Genomic DNA, 18,385 nt, shown 5'->3' with positions numbered 1-18,385 from the left:
CTATTTCTGCAGTACATGCAATTTGCTTTATAGTCTTACAACTAGCTCATCACAATTTACAACTAGCCAAAAGTCACTTACAACCTGAACTTGGTGCAATTGAGTATAAAAAAGTTAACTAGCAGAAGCAATTAAAAATATTATTATTATTATTAATTTAAAAGGGCTCAGACCAATGATAAATAGTTGTGAAACAAGATACATTATATGATAGCAGCTATTACAGCATGTGGGAAAATCCCTAGAACAGATGTCGATAACATGCCAATGTAGGGATTTTCCCACATAGATGTAGTTGTGATAGTTGCCATCATTATATTGTCTTCATATCTTGTTTCACTACTTTTGATCACTGGAACCCTACTTCATTATTTTAATTGCACTGTAGTAGGATATTATATGCTTGAAGTAGATGTTGAAGCTGCAGCCAAAGTGTGTATTTTATAAAGACACCATGATCAGTCACAATCTCATACATGTATATACAGAGTAGGAGGGTTATTAGATAATCATCACTTCACCCTAATAAGTGTTCATTATTTGACTAGTATAGGATGTGATATAACACACTGCATGCTATTATTTCCTGGGGCTGTGCATTTCAATCATTTATGTTGTTTCATTCTTACTTGTATCTTTGTAAGGTTATACATAACAATACCACACTTTTAGGGTTATTGTGAGTCAGCAAAAAAGTGCATGTAGTGACTAGCGTGCGTTGGGAGTTTCATCCATCTACACTATTTTAACTATGGCTTCCCTAACAGATTCTGTTGGAGACTATATGTATATGGGACTCTGCTTGAAAATTCATGAACAACAATTGTGACTGCTGCACTACTGCACTACTGCATGTTAGCTGTGTGACTAGCTGTTTTCAGTGTGAGATATTATAGCTGATCTTTACATTCCACACTAATAGTTCATGCAACTGAAGGCGGTTGCAACAATATTAAAATGCATAATAGTCACAGTATAGATGTCTAATATGCAGAGACAGCTCAATTTATAGAACACGCTTTTGAGAAGTATTTCAGCAACACAAACCATGAAGTGTGCAATTTATTATAAGGAGTCATTGTAAGGTGGTTACCAAGCTGATCTATTGTATAAGTGTGATTGTCATACACAAAATCTATGCTGGGCTGGTTGGGATAGTAATGGGATAGTCTATTGTTAGTCAGCTGAGTGAGTAGAGAATACGACTTCCTGTACAATATTTTACTAATGCATCTATCTCTGTGTTACCACTATCTGTATAAACAAGAATTCCTGTATTTTAATGTCACCATTACAGCAGATATACAAAGATGGCAAAAAACCCTAGAGTGATTAGCGACAAACTATCAGTTTCAACAAGTGCTGCTATTGTAGCTCAACAGAAACTCTTCACCACTTTAATTGTGATTGTATGATATCGATGCTTCTATTATTATGGGTTGGCTATGGTAGGGAGGCAGAGGTAGGAAACACTGTAACTTGACCACGGAATAGCTACTGAGATAAATCTTAGTTGTGGTCCCATCAAAAATACATAATAAGGTCAAGAGCTCTGCCTTCTATGACAAATTAGCACTGATTCATTAAAAGCTAAACTGTTTAACTGCTTATTTCTTTGAGCATTACCTGGCTCATGACTACACTTACTAATATTGACTGCACTATATTGCATGTGAGTTGATGTGGGGCAAGGCTAAACTATGTGTTCTGAGATATTGTTTCCATAATGTTAGTATTCTATTGTGCTTGTTCTAGTCCATGATGGAGATTATTCATGTTGACTTGTTACTGAAGAACTTACCATCTTACACATGGGTCAACACCATGTATAGCTACACCAGCCAGCCAAAGGATATAATAAAATAATAACAGCAAATCAGGATCCTGCTATGTACTTATATCCTCTGGACAGAGAAATCAACTACAACCCACAAGGATGGTAACGCCACATAAACTTACATTAACATAATAAAAAGTTATGGCTTACCAGATCCCCTAAAACCTCTACAGTGATCTGGCTATAGTTACTGTACAGTCTCTATTTAGTCAATACTCCTATACATAATAGGGTCATTCCATACCAAATCAACAAAAAAAAATCCGGACCCCTTTCAATTTTCGTGAAATTTGGCACAAACATGGACCCTTTCAAGAAACTTTCTTACACCAAAATTTGGCTCATTTTATTGGTCTCCCTTTAAGTTATGACCACTCAAAGTTTCTGTTGAAAATTTTATGAAGCTTACATGTCTTCAATAAAATGGCCATAACTTTGCTTGTGATTCACGTAGAACCTTCTGGGTTAGATTGTTAAAATCCTTATAAAATTCCCTTTCAGGTGATATATAATAGTTTATAATTGCTCAAAGGAAAAGGTCAAACCACAAAAATGTAGCTTTTTCCTTTGATCTTCATTTTCAAAAATATATATTCTTTAATTACATTTATTTTTGGTTTACATGTTGCTCTAATACCTATCATTCATCACTGTGAATTTAAAGTTGGGACCAGTAGTAGATCATGAGTTATAAGTGTTAATGTGTAGCCTTGTAATCACTGCTGTTTGTATGGTTCAAGTATGCAAAGATGCAATACCAATTGCAAGTAACTTTATATAATAATACTATGTCACAATCATTAATACATTGTTGGTTTGTAAGTAATGTTAATTTGTTTATGTTTTGTAAGAAAACCCAGTAAAAGCTTATACTTAAATACATATATTCAATTAATTTACCCTGATCAAGCTTGTATATATTGTTTCCGATTATGATGCCAAGTCTATTATACAGTAGTGAAATATTGAACTTGATGACATTTTCACTAGCTACAGTAACTGCTACTGTTAGCATTTAATGCTGATTGTTGATATGCAAGTACGTATTTTGATACACAAATGTAGCTATAGTGAAAACTGTCTAAGCCAGTCAGGGCCAATTTTTTTGGCCTTAATATTCAGATGGCTATGATGTGTATAAATGTCTTACTAGAACAATTTAATGTTGGCCCTTAATAGAAAGGTGGCCTTTCGTTACAGGTGGCCACTAAGACAAGTTCCACTGTAATTTGAAACACTTACAAATAAAACATGATGTTATGTAGCTGCATTCTTTGTTCTTAACACAGGCATGAATGTTTTAATATCGTAATCTACTAGAGATTTTCTAAAAAGTAGTAATGAATGACTGATGCAGTATTAGCAGTCTTTTCAACTTATACGTACCTTCAAAATTCAATTGTGTACTGATATCAATACATCAGATTTTCATTGCATATCAAAGTTACATGTGAATGATTGTAGAGACTGTCATGCAATATGCACCACTTTCAGTCTCAAGTTTCACTATAATGCTCCGATTTAACTTTGAAGTTAATTGCCTTGACCCTTTCTTTAATTGATTGTTAATGTATTTCGCTTAAAGCTATAGACATGTATCAGTGAGCAATTGCTGTAGTGAACCTTTCTACAATGTAGTTTCTATGGAACATTTCTATGATTCTAATTATAGAAGAGCTACATTGCTATTTTTATCATGATACAGTTGATGTATGGAGTTAAAGTCAGGTACCTTAGGGCCAAAATTTCTGGGCCTTAATGTGCAGGTAGCTGCTTAATACAGTTGCATAAGTGTATAGCAACAATTTAAAATTGGCCCATATGAAGTGGTGGCCTTTCTATACAGGTGGTAACTTTCCACTCTATTCCATCAAATTTCTGACGAGTAAGTGGTTTTAAAAGTGTACATTTTTCCAGCAAAGGCATTGTTTATAGGTACAAACATATAAAGTTGGCCTTTAAGTGGTCAGTAGTAGGCTTGCTCTTTCAAAGTATGATTCAAAAGTGATATACAGTGTAACATACCTTAGCAGCTACCTTAAAGGCCACCTTTTTATAAGAGCCAACTTAAAATAGGATATTTCTACTCTAGTGCAACTATATGAAGCAGCTATCTAGGTATTATACCAAGAAGCTTTGGATATCACTAAGACATGGCATTTCAATTCCACTTTACATGTACATATGTATGAATAACTGTGTCGTTTGCATCCATTATACACACATATAAGATTGGAAACTATCATCATAATCTGTGGTTGAATATTACTATTATACAGTAAGTAAAATTGAAAGAATAGATTGGAATATCATTAGTTGTACAGTAAATCCCTTATGAATATAGCTACCTCTATAATAAGACCACCTTGTTATAGTGGCCACCTCTATTTTATAGGACACTGAACTTACAGCAAAAACATAACCAGTGATTCATTTATTAGGCAGCCTTATTATTGCTCCAACTTTCTTAGCTTTAAAAGTGGCTCTGTTAATATGGTTTCACTGTAGTGAGCCCTTGTCAATACTATTTTAATGCATAAATGATATTTAACATACCAATATAAGGCTACTTGCAATTGGTATTAGAAATTACACTGTAAAAATACCATACAAACAGCAGTGATTACAAGGCTACACATTAACACTTATAACTCATGATCTACTATTGGTCCCAACTTTAAACTCACAGTAATGAATGATAGGTATTAGAGCAACATGTAAACCAAAAATAAATTTAATTAAAGAATATATATTTTTGAAAATGAAGATCAAAGGAAAAAGCTACATTTTTGTGGTTTGACCTTTTCCTTTGAGCAATTATAAAATATTATATATCACCTGAAAGAGAATTTAATAAAGATTTCAAAAATCTAAACTAGAAATTTCTACATCAATCACAAGCAAAGTTATGGCCATTTTATTGAAGACGTGTAAGCAAAATAAAATTTTCAGCAGAAACTTTGAGTGGTCATAACTTAAAGGGAGACCAATGAAATGAGCTAAATTTTGGTGTGAGAAAGTTTCTTGATAGGGTCCATGTTTGTGCCAAATTTCATGAAAATCGAAAGGGGTCTGGATTTTTTTTTGTTGATTTGGTATGGAATGACCCAATAATGTTAATCATGTTCCACTGGTGATTCTAGACCTGACCTACAGAGGGGGCCAAAGTAGGGCACAGAATGATTATATGGTTGTAATATAAAGTAGAGTCTGGGGCCCCAAAAGCTGCAGGAGTTTTGCGATTTAAAGGCTTGAAAACAGCCTAAAATTTATGCTAAAAACATGAAAATAACAATGCCAATCTACGTAATATATACTGCAACAAGATTTTCAGAACTTATTTTTTAGCAGGAGGGTCATGGTCCCCTCTTATGACATTTGGTTAAACCACACATTGTTCAATTGTGTAAGATGAATAGTTAACAAGGTTTCACTATGCATGGATTCAGTACTGGTCACTGACTCACTGTTGACCATTGTTGGTACATATATAGGACTTTTATAAATGTTTGTTTGATATGACATTCTATAGCTGTGTACATTATGCATATAGTATCATCAACTAAATACCGTAGTTGAAATAGACTATACAAATTACAAAGTCTTGATCTCAAGATTTATCTTCTTCCTGTAGTAAAGAAAAAAAAACACAAGTAAAAAAAGAAACCCTTAAACCAGCCATAGGCCAGCTTTGGGGCCAAAAGGAAGTGATATCTATAGCCAAATAAAAGGGTGTATCCCATTAAGGTTAGGGAGAAAGGTTGTGAATCAAAGACGGCATGCAGCCAAGAAATGACTGAAATGATGTTAAGTTTCACTCATCATTAAAAATGATTGGCATTAGCATCACTGCAGCCATTTCTTGGCCACCATTGAATTCACACCTTTTTCTACTTGGCATCTGAACCTTTTTTTCACAGCTTGGCTGTTTTGGTGTGGATTTATACCTATACACAATTTCTTTATGTTGTTTTGTGATACCATATAACGTATGGAATGCCAGCTTAGTAGTGTTGGGTATTGGGTATGTAATGTAATGTAAACTACAGGCTTATTGTATGAATGTATAAAACACTTTTCTGCATTCAACAATATCAATATTATGATTCTGAGTCCCTAATATAGAGTCTTCAGCCTTATTGTGAGTCCCTATAGTTGGATAACAATTTAACTGAGTATTAATATTGTTGATAGCAAAAGGAATTGAAGATTCTTGGCTGTGTGCTAGATCAGGTACTTGTTTAGACTACCAGTTGTCTGGAGATCAAATCATTGAATAGAGTCATAAGATCCTGCCTCCCCTGCAATGTGTGCATCAAGCCCTATTAGTATTTGTGTCCTTTGTATGTGAACAGTATTTAGGGACTCATGATCATCTATTCAATGGCGGTGCATGTGGTTAATCTGCATGCTGTGCCTATTTCAACAATTACTTTGCTCTGCATGGGTAGGTATTTCCCTATGTGGGAGCAAGGGTATTGTAAAGGTGATGTGCAATATGTGACCGGGCCTGCGAAAACAGGGCATGTGGGCACAAACTACACCACGTCGCTCTATAGGTCATATCTCAGTATTGCAAAAGTATATTTCCATTCTGTAACTTGCATCATGATGCCAATGAAATGCTTACAAAAGGCTGAAAATTGCAATGCTATAGCATAGTGACCCAAAAGGTTATGAGCGATGAAATTGTGAAAAAGTAGGCAAAAATCATGTGCCCACAAGCCCTATTATCGCAGGCCTGGTCAAATATAGTGCTGTTGTCTTTTCCTTTAACCCTGATGAGTCTTGTAATTTGAAGAACTGACCATGTTCTTTGACAATGAGAATTAACTTGAGACAATATGTCAGAAGCCGTGATCTTCCACTTATTGCTTGCTTGCTCAGCAAAGCTACAACACAAGTCTGTGTGTACAAGAAGCTCACCCTTTGGACAATCCTGTTGATTTGAAATACTCTATACCAGTTGCTGAACAGGCCACAACCAGTAACACACCTACTACCATCAAGAGGTAGGAAGTGACAGAGTGGAAAGATATACCATTACCCGATGACAAGTTGTTACCAGGACAGAAACTTCAACTCTCAATGTTACTATAAGCTCCCAGTAAAAGTGGCCAACACAATGTAGACATGCTGTATGTCCCCACAAGTCACCTGTACCAAACTACTACAAAGTGAGTTGTCAGCAAAATCACTTCCTTTCAGTGCTGCACTTTTGGGTTTTCAATATTGACTTTGAAATTTGAGTACACACAGCCATATGGTTTTCCCCCTAGCTACATGTTGAATGTTGAGTGGTGCACAGTTCAGTGGCATATCAATAATGGTTTGTGATCTAACTAAATTCTCAAGTAACTGATGCCTTGTGACCTAACATATGTGAATTTAATATAATAGTTTGTGATTGCAAACTGCATGCACACCTTATTGTAGGCTGGATGGTTTTGTAGTTTTACTGGAAGCAGAGAGCAAGTATCTTGGGGGGAGGGGGTATGTTACTATTATTTATTTGGAGATATTGTACATGAAGAACCCACTGAATGGTAATATAAACATTTTAAAGCAGTTCTGGACCTGCATGTATACCTTCAAAGTGGAGGGTGATATACCCCCTTCTTCCTCTCCTTACAACTAATGAATGATGTAACCTGGAGTACATATTTCATATTTGTAATATTGCAAGCACTGCATGTGACTACCAATTTTGTTGTAAGAACAGCAAGAGCCACCCTTAATAGTGTTTGTCATTTTTGTTTACCTTTACTTAGCTCCATAGCTAGCTAGTCCATGTTTTCAGTGGTGTTGTTTGTAAAGAATGACTTGTCTCAGTCCTGTATGTGCATTAGCTCTGCCAATACTCCAGAGAAATCACTGTAGCATAATACATTTGCTGTTAGTATTAACAATTATGCTGTCAACTCATACCAGTATACAGTATACATGCTTGTCATGTGCTGGAAATGATATACAAGTGGAACACTGTACAGTGTGCACATGATATGGTTATTGAATCATGCACGGTGGGCTTGAGGTGAAACATATGTTGATGAATTGATGCATTTCCATATATGTAACATGGACTTTTAGTGCTGGCATTGTTTCCCAGTCAAACTATTGACTATGTCATGCATGTGATCCTGGCATTACATGTGTGTACTAATGTGTACATTTCTAAAATCATAATGTATGGATTACAAAACATTGCATAATTGATTGCTGCGACATTATGCATAAAGTGAATGTCAAATACATGCCTATTGTTACGAACAACAGCTGAACTTGTTCCTGTGTCTAACCCAGTGATGTGAACTGCTTGTACCATGTGCTAATGCAAGCATTGAGAAAGCATGCATCCCCATAATACATAACACATATTAAAAAGATTACAAAATTAACTTTAATCTGAGCTGCGTAAAACCTGTTGTGTGATGGAATGTAGTTTGTGCTCACATGCCCAACTTTTGCAAGCATAGTCACATTTAACAAAAGCTGGAAATGAACCTGTTTACATTTTGAGTATTTTTTATACCTTCAATGATTTCAAAAGATTACTGTGGCCTTTCATAATGACATTACCAGTCACCAGTGAGTGATCCAACATTGTGATAAACATTAAGGTTACCTGTTAATTGTATTGTGATCAGTGTTAATACATTAATGGTCAGTGTTAATACATTAATGGTTAATACTTAAACAGTGACTATCAGTGTTAATACATTAATGGTTAACACTTAAACAGTGACTATCAGTGTTAATACATTAATGGTTAACACTTAAACAGTGACTATCAGTGTTAATACATTAATGGTTAACACTTAAACAGTGACTATCATGTTAATACATTAATGGTTAACACTTAAACGGTGACTATCAGTGTTAATACATTAATAGTGGTTAACACATAAACGGTGACTATCAGTGTTAATACATTAATGGTTAACACTTAAACGGTGACTATCAGTGTTAATACATTAATGGTTAATACTTAAACGGTGACTATCAGTATTAATACATTAATGGTTAACACTTAAACGGTGACTATCAGTATTAATACATTAATGGTTAACACTTAAACGGTGACTATCAGTGTTAATACATTAATGGTTAACACTTAAACGGTGACTATCAGTGTTAATACATTAATGGTTAACACTTAAACGGTGACTATCAGTGTTAATACATTAATGGCTAACACTTAAACAGTGACTATCAGTGTTAATACATTAATGGCTAACACTTAAACAGTGACTATCAGTGTTAATACATTAATGGCTAACACTTAAACGGTGACTATCAGTGTTAATACATTAATGGTTAACACTTAAACAGTGACTATCAGTGTTAATACATTAATGGTTAACACTTAAACAGTGACTATCAGTGTTAATACATTAATGGTTAACACTTAAACGGTGACTATCAGTGTTAATACATTAATGGTTAACACTTAAACAGTGACTATCAGTGTTAATCAATTTCTGACCCATATTAATTACTTGGTTGGCAATCAATTTATCACCGATTTGGTGGTCATGTGCTAATTTTGGGGATGCGTCCGATGGACGTGTCCATTTTATAATCTTGTCTATTCCAGTTAGGATATATATAGCACAAAACTAAACCACCCATCTGTCACAGGTGTAGGCTGACAAATACAGTGGAACCTGTGTTACGGTCACCTGGATTAAGCGGTCACCTCTGCATAACGGCCATGGACACGAGGTCCCAAATATTTTCCCATACAAATGTATGCATTGTTGTCTGCATTAAGCGGTCACCTGTCTAATGCGTATAACGGCCAACCAAGAATTCGCCTATGAATCACTGTATGCATAACTTTCTCCTTTATATAGCGGTCGTTACCTTTTATGGTGGCTTGTTAAGCCATAGATAAATATCTATGGTTAAGCCAACTGCCTGGCACCACGGCACCGTTTCAATTAATGCACAATTATCACGCTTCCTGCCTTTCAATGAATACTATATAACCTATCAGGCTTCATTGCTTAAACGTATTCAATAGCTATAACCAACATTCATAACAAGCTCACCTTGTCCTTTCTGTACTAAAATATTACTGCATTGCGGTTGGCGCGAGCCTCTTAATAATAATCACTCATTTATAACGGCCATAGCCACTAAAATGCTGCTGACCACCTTATACAGGTTTTCTCTATAACAGCTACCTGTATATAAAGGCCAGATATATCTGGTCCCAAGGTGACCATTATAGACAGGTTCCACTGTAGAAGCTGAGGTATACCTGACTGCTCTATTATAGAGTCAAAGGTAGTGTGACTGCTCTATTAGAATTTTCTGACTGCTCTGTAGTACCTCAATCTTCTGTAATTCAAACTCAGTTTCCTAAGGCAACTGCTTTGGTTACCTCATTGATAACTACCCCACTGTCTGTGGATTTACTGGATTATGATCACAAGTACACTATTAAAATTAATAAAAGTGGTACGTACGTATGTCAAAATGCTTTGTTCATGAGGCATAAGCCAGGCAGGCTGTGCTGTAGATCGTCTAAAGTAAATATTAATGGGATAATTCCTCTTCACAGTTTTATATTTTATGATTACCAATACTGCCATTTTACAACAGCAGTTATTTGTGTGTAAATGCTGTCTAAGGGAAGAATCCATGAAGTCAGTACATAAGCCACTGTGGTTTAATTTATGGGAATTACATTAGGTGATTCAAGCATGTGTCATCATGGTCATGCTGATCAACATGCAGCAACCTCTCACACTGGGGCAAGTTATATATTGCCACAATTTACCAGGTGAACGTCACATGCTTTCATGCATGGCTGGTCTTAGCTGGGGGGTCCTTGTCAGCTCAAAATGTTCTGTAGCATTGTAATTTATTAATAGCTATCCACTAATTATATCTGTGTTGTATGTTGTATGGTAGATTAAATTTAAAATGTTCATGAGGAATACAAACAGTTAGCTACTGCTGAGTAGGTATGAATTAAAAATAGATCGTATGAACCTTATACCGAGACTAGATAGTATATAGCTACAATATGGATACAAAAATGCTAGGTTACAAGCATTAAAAAAGAGTATAGTTGCACTGTCTTCACGCAGCTATTCAGTTGACTAGCTGTAGTGAGATCTGACATGAGTTGATTGAGCTGGTTGAGCCAGATTGCTCAGAATCTGTTAGGGATCTCTTCTCTTCCATTTCAGCTATTCTTTGATCTCTAGCATCAATGATCTGTTGATCTAGTGTGACTAGTTGTCTACCTAGCATTGTTAAACTGGCGCTGACGTTTCTTTTTCTCTTCTCTAAAGTGTCGAGTTGAGTTAGTTCAGTGGAAATTGTCTTTGGGTGGTTGAGAACGGACCTGACTCTCGCTCGGATATTCTTTCCGCTTTCCTTTCTTTGCTTCACCGCCTTTGTTAGTTCTCTCTCTTCGCTAATAAGTTCATCTCGCTCGTTCGTGAGTTCCTTGATTCGTTTGCAGAGGATGGCCTCTGTAGAAGTGAGATCCATCCCTCTCTGGCATATAAAATCACTGGCTAATTGCAGATCACCGCAGGTATCCATAGGTTTCGGTCAAGGTAGACTTTGTCACTTGTTTCCTCAAATGTCAAGAACTAGCTTACTGCCAAGGACTGCAAATCATAACGGTTATATACTCGTTAAACCGGATGTGCGTATCCGACAAGCTGTTAGTGTCATATCCGCGGCGCCCGTTAACTTGTGCCGGGAAAAAAAGAAAAATGGAAGGGTGGGTGGGGACTAGGAGGGATCTACTCATTTACGATTGCATGTCACGATTAGTCTGGCAGCGCCCGCCACTTCGCATAGCTTCCTCTGTGCAAAGGGGCGGGCGCCGCCAGACTATGCCACGATTGGAACGTTCTAGCTTAGCCTAGAATACATAGATAATTAACGAGAGATCAATGCAATGCATTGCCCATATGGCCAGTAGTACAACAGAATCATGCAATGAGTGTTTGGTGCATATACATGCATGGGGACAATAATAGAAGTCAAATTTCTTAGTATACTTAATAGCTAAACCAAAAGTGTCCTGATGTATCCCATCTATTGGCTATTATATCCGTATGACCCTTTATTACTATATTATATGTGGAGTAGTGACCAATTCAGAACATTGGTGTGATCATAGAATTATCCACTTAGGATTGTGATAAATTTAAATGTAAAAAATATTTTAACCAAATGTATTGTGCATTATTGGCAATCTTTTGTATTTTGTTGGGCAGCCACAAGATTCAGCTACAAGCAGAAAAAATTGGAGCAGAAAAGGATATTCTATAATGATTTTATGACAGGAATAAGGTTATTCATGGCAATTTATTCACAATATTTTAATATGGAAATTATATTTCTAGCCTTTGCTAAGAAGTTACTGAACTGATAGAAATGGACAAAACACTTTCCATCCAGCTACATAAAACATTTTAATCAAATGCAAAAAATGTATGGGAAAATAGATGCTGGGAGATTAAGGGATAATAACTAACTGGTATACCAACACTACCACACTTGAGCGAACAATCTATGATTACTGTACAACAACGTTACTTCAGCAAGGTCAAACAGTTCAATTGCTCAACACCAGGCCTGTAGCTGTACACCTGTATAGGATGGTCTGAGCACTCAATAAATGGCTACACAGGATCCTGTGAAGTATTCAGGGAAATTGCCTTAACCTGATAGGTATACTGTAGCTTCAGGCAAAGGATGGTAGGTCCATATAGTGGTGATTTGCGACCTTAACTTATGGCTTTCCCAGACATTCTATAAGACTTCTTCTACATCAGTATACTCTAACTCTATAGTTCCAGTGTCTAATTTAGTTGATATAGACTTACTCTATTATGTTATATGATTCATCATATTCTATAGCTCTGTCTACCCACACACCAGTCCATTTTCTCCCTATGCGTGGGCTCTTCCATACCAAAGTTGAAGTATAGAAGTACATGGTTACTTTTGTGAGGCAGCATGTTCTAAGCAATACATACACATTCCTGTGTTTCAGAACCGTCTACATGCATACATACAAGTGACTAAGAACCTATCTGATGAAGATATTATTATGTTGATGCTATTGCTATGCACCAACAGATCTGTTCAGTGTTGCAAGCACCATGAACATAGTGATTTAAATATTTAATTAGGTTGTAGTTAACAGAATATGACATGACGTACGCACTTTTGGTTTGTCTAAAAGTTTTGGTTAGTCTAGAATGACATATTTGATTAGTGATGGTTAAATTAATGCATTAGAATTTCTCTGAAAGTTCTTGTGTAGTTTCAATTTACATAATATTTATAAACGTGAAGCCATACTGCCACATTAACAGTACACATGTCAATTATTACATCTCAATAGAAAATTTGGAGTTGACATTTAGGCAGTGCTATACCATGTAGCAGTACAATGTATATGGTTAAGAATACAGTGAAACCTGTGTATTAAGGCTTGGGACCAACCAAAAGTGTCCTGATTTTTTATATGCAAAGGGATACTTTGGGACCATTACCAAGGGTCCGGATTATGCAGGAATCCTCATTTTCACATCTCAGTGTTGTGTGCTTAACAGCAGACACCAGTATAGTCACATGCAGTAGCTCAGTAAATTGTAAGCAGGTACATACGTAAGTATAATGTAAGGTGCCACTCCATGACTTCACTATAGTATTGTCCTCATGACTTCAGAAAGCTGTGTCTTCCTGGGGGACACCACCTACACTGAGAATAACAAATATTTAATTGATGTCATAGGAAATCATTAGTGATGTCACTGTAAGGCAGGAATTGAAAAATAAAATAGCTACATATTACATGTAATTGTGTTGATTTACTATAGCCATCTTGCTAGTTGCACCAAGGATACAAAATGGAGTAAAAGGGTCTGCCAATATTCTTACAGTTGAATTACTTAATATGATCACTTTTTCAAGGATTTCAGAGTTATATCTCAGCGTTTAGTGTCTTCATACTCCCTAGACGGAGGCTTAATTTCCATTCAAAACATAACTCAAATGTTGCTACAACTAAATAAGTGATTACCAAATTGAAGGCTATATGTAGTTTGACATACACATAGAATAACACCAACAAGATGTACACACGTAGCTATACACAATTCACATGCAGAAATGCCACACCACACCACACTACACTGTACACAATACACTTGACCATACGGTATGTATATTATGTTTGTAGTAATGAACAATTACATTGCTAAAACTTAATATCTCATTGATGGCCATTGGCCAATGTGTAAAAACCTCATAGTCTTGTGCATTGTAACAATAAACTATTGCCCATTCTAATGATAACAGGAAGGAAGTAGTGTTAGTGTAGCTGAAATGGTTTTGTGAGGGAAGTTCCTATCCACAGTATTGTGTCATCAATCCTTTTTTGCTACTCTATTACATTACACATTATTGGCAACTACTTATTTCTGTTCACAGCTCTTTTAGCTGTAGCTTCAATCTAGTATGTAATCTAGTATATTGTCAGTTACACTGAATGTGAAAGCATAGCTACACTATAATTGCAGGTAAATTACGATTAATTTTATCACCCAAAATATCTAATATATGGCTGCATAGCTATACCAACGAGGACTGAACTGTTTTGAAAGATCTAGAAATAGATGCTTGAATTTCTAAAGTATTTTATGATGATCTGGCAACAACGTTTTCTCAGCAGGCATTTCCAGACCATCGTAGTCTAACTATAGCCACATGTTGTACACTTCAGGCCAGCTATAGCTAATTGTAAGTATACTGAAGTAATGCTTTAGCTATATATAGCTGTTATGAGAACTAATAAACTTAATTTTTGGTTCTCATCCAATTTACCAAATTGGAAGGGTAGATTTTTAACAGCAAGATAATTAAATTTATTATTAGTTATGTAGCTCACAAGACTCAGCGTGTAATTTTCTTGCTAGTGGCACTCTCATCCTCCCCGATCTCTAGCTAGAAGTGTAACTGCTTTGCATGCAAAAAAGAAGAAAAGAACTATATAACCTACAGACCACAGACCTGTCAGTTGACTGCACCAAAGCTACAAAAACTAATTGATGGGGCATGCAGGGAGAATGATGATGTGGGCAGGGGTGAGAAAATGTTAAAGGTTATAGTCTTGAATGTACATAACACATTTTAAATAAGGTTATAGTGCTATATTGTTCGACTTGGTAATTTTTTTCTTATCCAAAGTCTCTTTCTTTTTAGAGTACTGTCATAGTCTATATATAGTACACAAATAAATTAAAAAGTTAAATTGTTCAGTGATGCAAGCTAGATTAGCCTGATAAGGACAAAAATGTTACTAACAAAATTAATGATCTGATTCAACATTTCCTGTATTTTGCTATTAGACTGATTGACAAGTTAGTGAATTCCCTGAAATATTAGTTTGTGATAGTTATCATCTTAGATTGTTATTTGACACCCTATTGAATGGATTATAGCTTACTAGCAGCTACAGCTAGCTAAAGTATATATAGAGCTAGCCAGCTATTGCATGACAGAGATTGTTAGCAGGTGAGTTTTCATATCTTCATTGCTCCATGTATATAAGTTAACATCACGTAGCACTCCCTCCATGTGATACCTGCAAGATTATTTTAAGGCTATAGTGATCTGTGACCTATTGAATATAAAATTACCATAAACGAGGAAGCTTTGTTGGGTGAAAGTTCAAAGTAAACTGTGCTATGTGTTGTTTACAATTACTATGTGTTATTTACAATTTTAAGCTATATCTACCACAAACGTTTTACCAGAAATCATTTTGGTATGCCTTAACCGTGAAACTTTCCCTGTTTACAGTGTGTTCCTCTCAGCAAGAACACTTTCATTGCTTTTTAAGTGCTCTAGTTGTTTGTTTGTTTATGCAAGCCAGCAACCTACAAATATAAGCATTACAAGTGATCAAGGATAACCTGATAAGTCTTGCCTGGACACTGGCTTAGGATATTCCTTGCTGTTTGTTATGACTGTGGTGTAATGTGTACCCAAGTTATGACTGTGGTGTAATGTGTACCCAAGCTACAATTCATATTTGACTGCACACCTGTCAGTAATAGATACTAATACTATACTTGATGGTTATCTAATGTTGTTTCTTCTTCAGATGTTGTCACTGTAGCTTAACCAGAGAATTCAATACCAGTATACAAGTGGATGCTATGAAGAGATTGTTCACACACAAGGGGTTGACATGTCAACATAGACTTTAATTTAAGATTTGCCACACAAAGTTAGTATTTGCAGTTGTAGTGAGAATCATGTTTATGGTTAAGATTTACAATGCCACTTCCTTCTTATCATCTCAAATACACTGCACCTACTTGTGTTACTTCTTACATTTGATGTGACGAGACCTTGTATCATTTTTACTGTGGGGAGATGGTAACTATATATATATATAATAGAAGGATATGTATACCATGATGTATATTGACAAGCGTGGAGTACATACGTGGTAAAACATCAAGTGTCTAGTTGTTGTATTAGTGCACCCAGTACTACCCTAGACCAACACATAATGCTGATGTATTGTTAGTAGACAATGTACTGAGCAACAAAACAAAAGGGCTACAGTTAGCTATATATACATTTTACAAAGTAAGTAGAAGTTATGTTACTAGTTATCATAGTGTAAGCTTGTTTTTTAATTGTTATACTTTTTTCATAACTAGTCCTTAGCAAGGGAAGAAGAGAACTTCCTGAAAATATTAGCCATTTTAACTCTGTCATTGGTTTCAACTATTGTTCTGTTACTCAACACAGAATGTGTGTACTAAATGTGGCTGTAGCACATATGGTACAAATATTGAAAGTGCTCTGGCTTTTAAAGCATTATTAGCTACCAGTTACTATGTACGTAACTTAGTTACTTTTTGACAAGTTACTCCTAGTTACTAGTTACAAGGGATATAATTATAGTTATTATTACCAGATACTTTAAAAGTAATATTATGTAACTAGTTATCCCCAACTCTGATAGCTAGCACATTGAACAAATAAAGTTGGACAGCTGCCGCAGGCTAAGAGTATAAATGACCAGTAGTACAACCTTGCAACCTTGTTGATAAACAGGAACCTGCTGCATCCTGTACAGTGATTGGGACTACCATAAACCAGCTTCAGTGTGCAAAGGATGGTAAGCTGATTTACATAGGTGTGTTGTGTGATTATTATAACCTTATAATTCATGGCTTTTCCAGACCTTCTGTAAGACTTCTTCTCCTTCCTTTAGTTCCACTGTATAGTTAACCTGCTTCATCACATTCCTTATGTCTATGTACACATCACTCTATTGTGTGATGCTAGCAAGGTTTCACATGTAGAAGCCACTAATTTGAGTTTAACCATTGTTGCATGTTAGTTTATGTGGTACAGGATTACATTATGATAGAAAATGTTTTATCTTTATCATGTCCTGCATGGTGATGGCTACGTTGAAAGTAAAGAAATCAAGCCTGTAGCATTAACCACAGTTGAGTTATGCTTGACTGAAGGAAGCAGTTAGTCAGTTAGTAGAAAATTCAGTTGAATAGAAATTTTTAAATTCCATTGAAACCTGTTGGAAAGGTTTGGATGCTTATTACCAATACCACCAAGCTGTTTTGAGGGTAAATTACTGACACTGTTTTTTGGGTGATACTGAAGGCCCAAACCTTCCACGATCCCTATTATTCAGTACTACCGTACCTTATGATAGAAGTTATTTTGTCTTATATGTTTTGCACTTGCTTGCTGATTGTATATATTTTGGTATGATGTGCCTATATTAGATACTATATATCTTATACGTATCTTCATTCAGAGCACACCTCAGTGTGAGGATTATGTTGCGCAGTATCTCCTACCAACATCAGCAATTACATGGAAAGTGGGTTATAAATGGCCAGGTATAAAAGATATTTAGTTTAAAACAATAATACATGGCATGAGAGACATGTATGTGTGACACGTAAGGCAGAGATCCGGTGGGATCAGTACAGGATATGTATTGCCAATAAAATTCAATCAGTTGCCCATCCCTAATTTGAAGCCAAGTGCATGGCTGTTAGAATCATATCACATTCAGAACTACATTCTAGACACAATGAAACTTGTATATTGTGCAATATCAAGAATAACGATCTGAGAATGTGTATGCGTAGTTGTAGGATGTCTTCGACCACAATTATTGTCAACCATTACAATAATTATATCATTAGGGTGTATAGTTCTTTCCCACAAACACCAGTATATACTTTAGGATAATGCTCTAAACAACATTGCTTAATTAGCAATTATCAAGGTAGTACATAAACTCACTGCAGTAGTGCACAGCACTATTTATTTGTATATTTATTTTGTTGATTAGCAAAACCCATCAAGGGTACAATGCTAGCTAGTGTACAAAAATCATGTATAGTGGTTAACTAACAATGAGATAAATAACATTTAAAGGAATCTAAGTCCTCAATGTTCAAGTTGTTCCAGTCCGGGATTGTCCTTGGCAAAAATGAATAAAGG

Source organism: Dysidea avara, chromosome 8, assembly GCF_963678975.1.
Source record: "Dysidea avara chromosome 8, odDysAvar1.4, whole genome shotgun sequence".
Taxonomy (NCBI): domain Eukaryota; kingdom Metazoa; phylum Porifera; class Demospongiae; order Dictyoceratida; family Dysideidae; genus Dysidea; species Dysidea avara.
Note: the sequence above shows the minus strand (reverse complement) of the source record.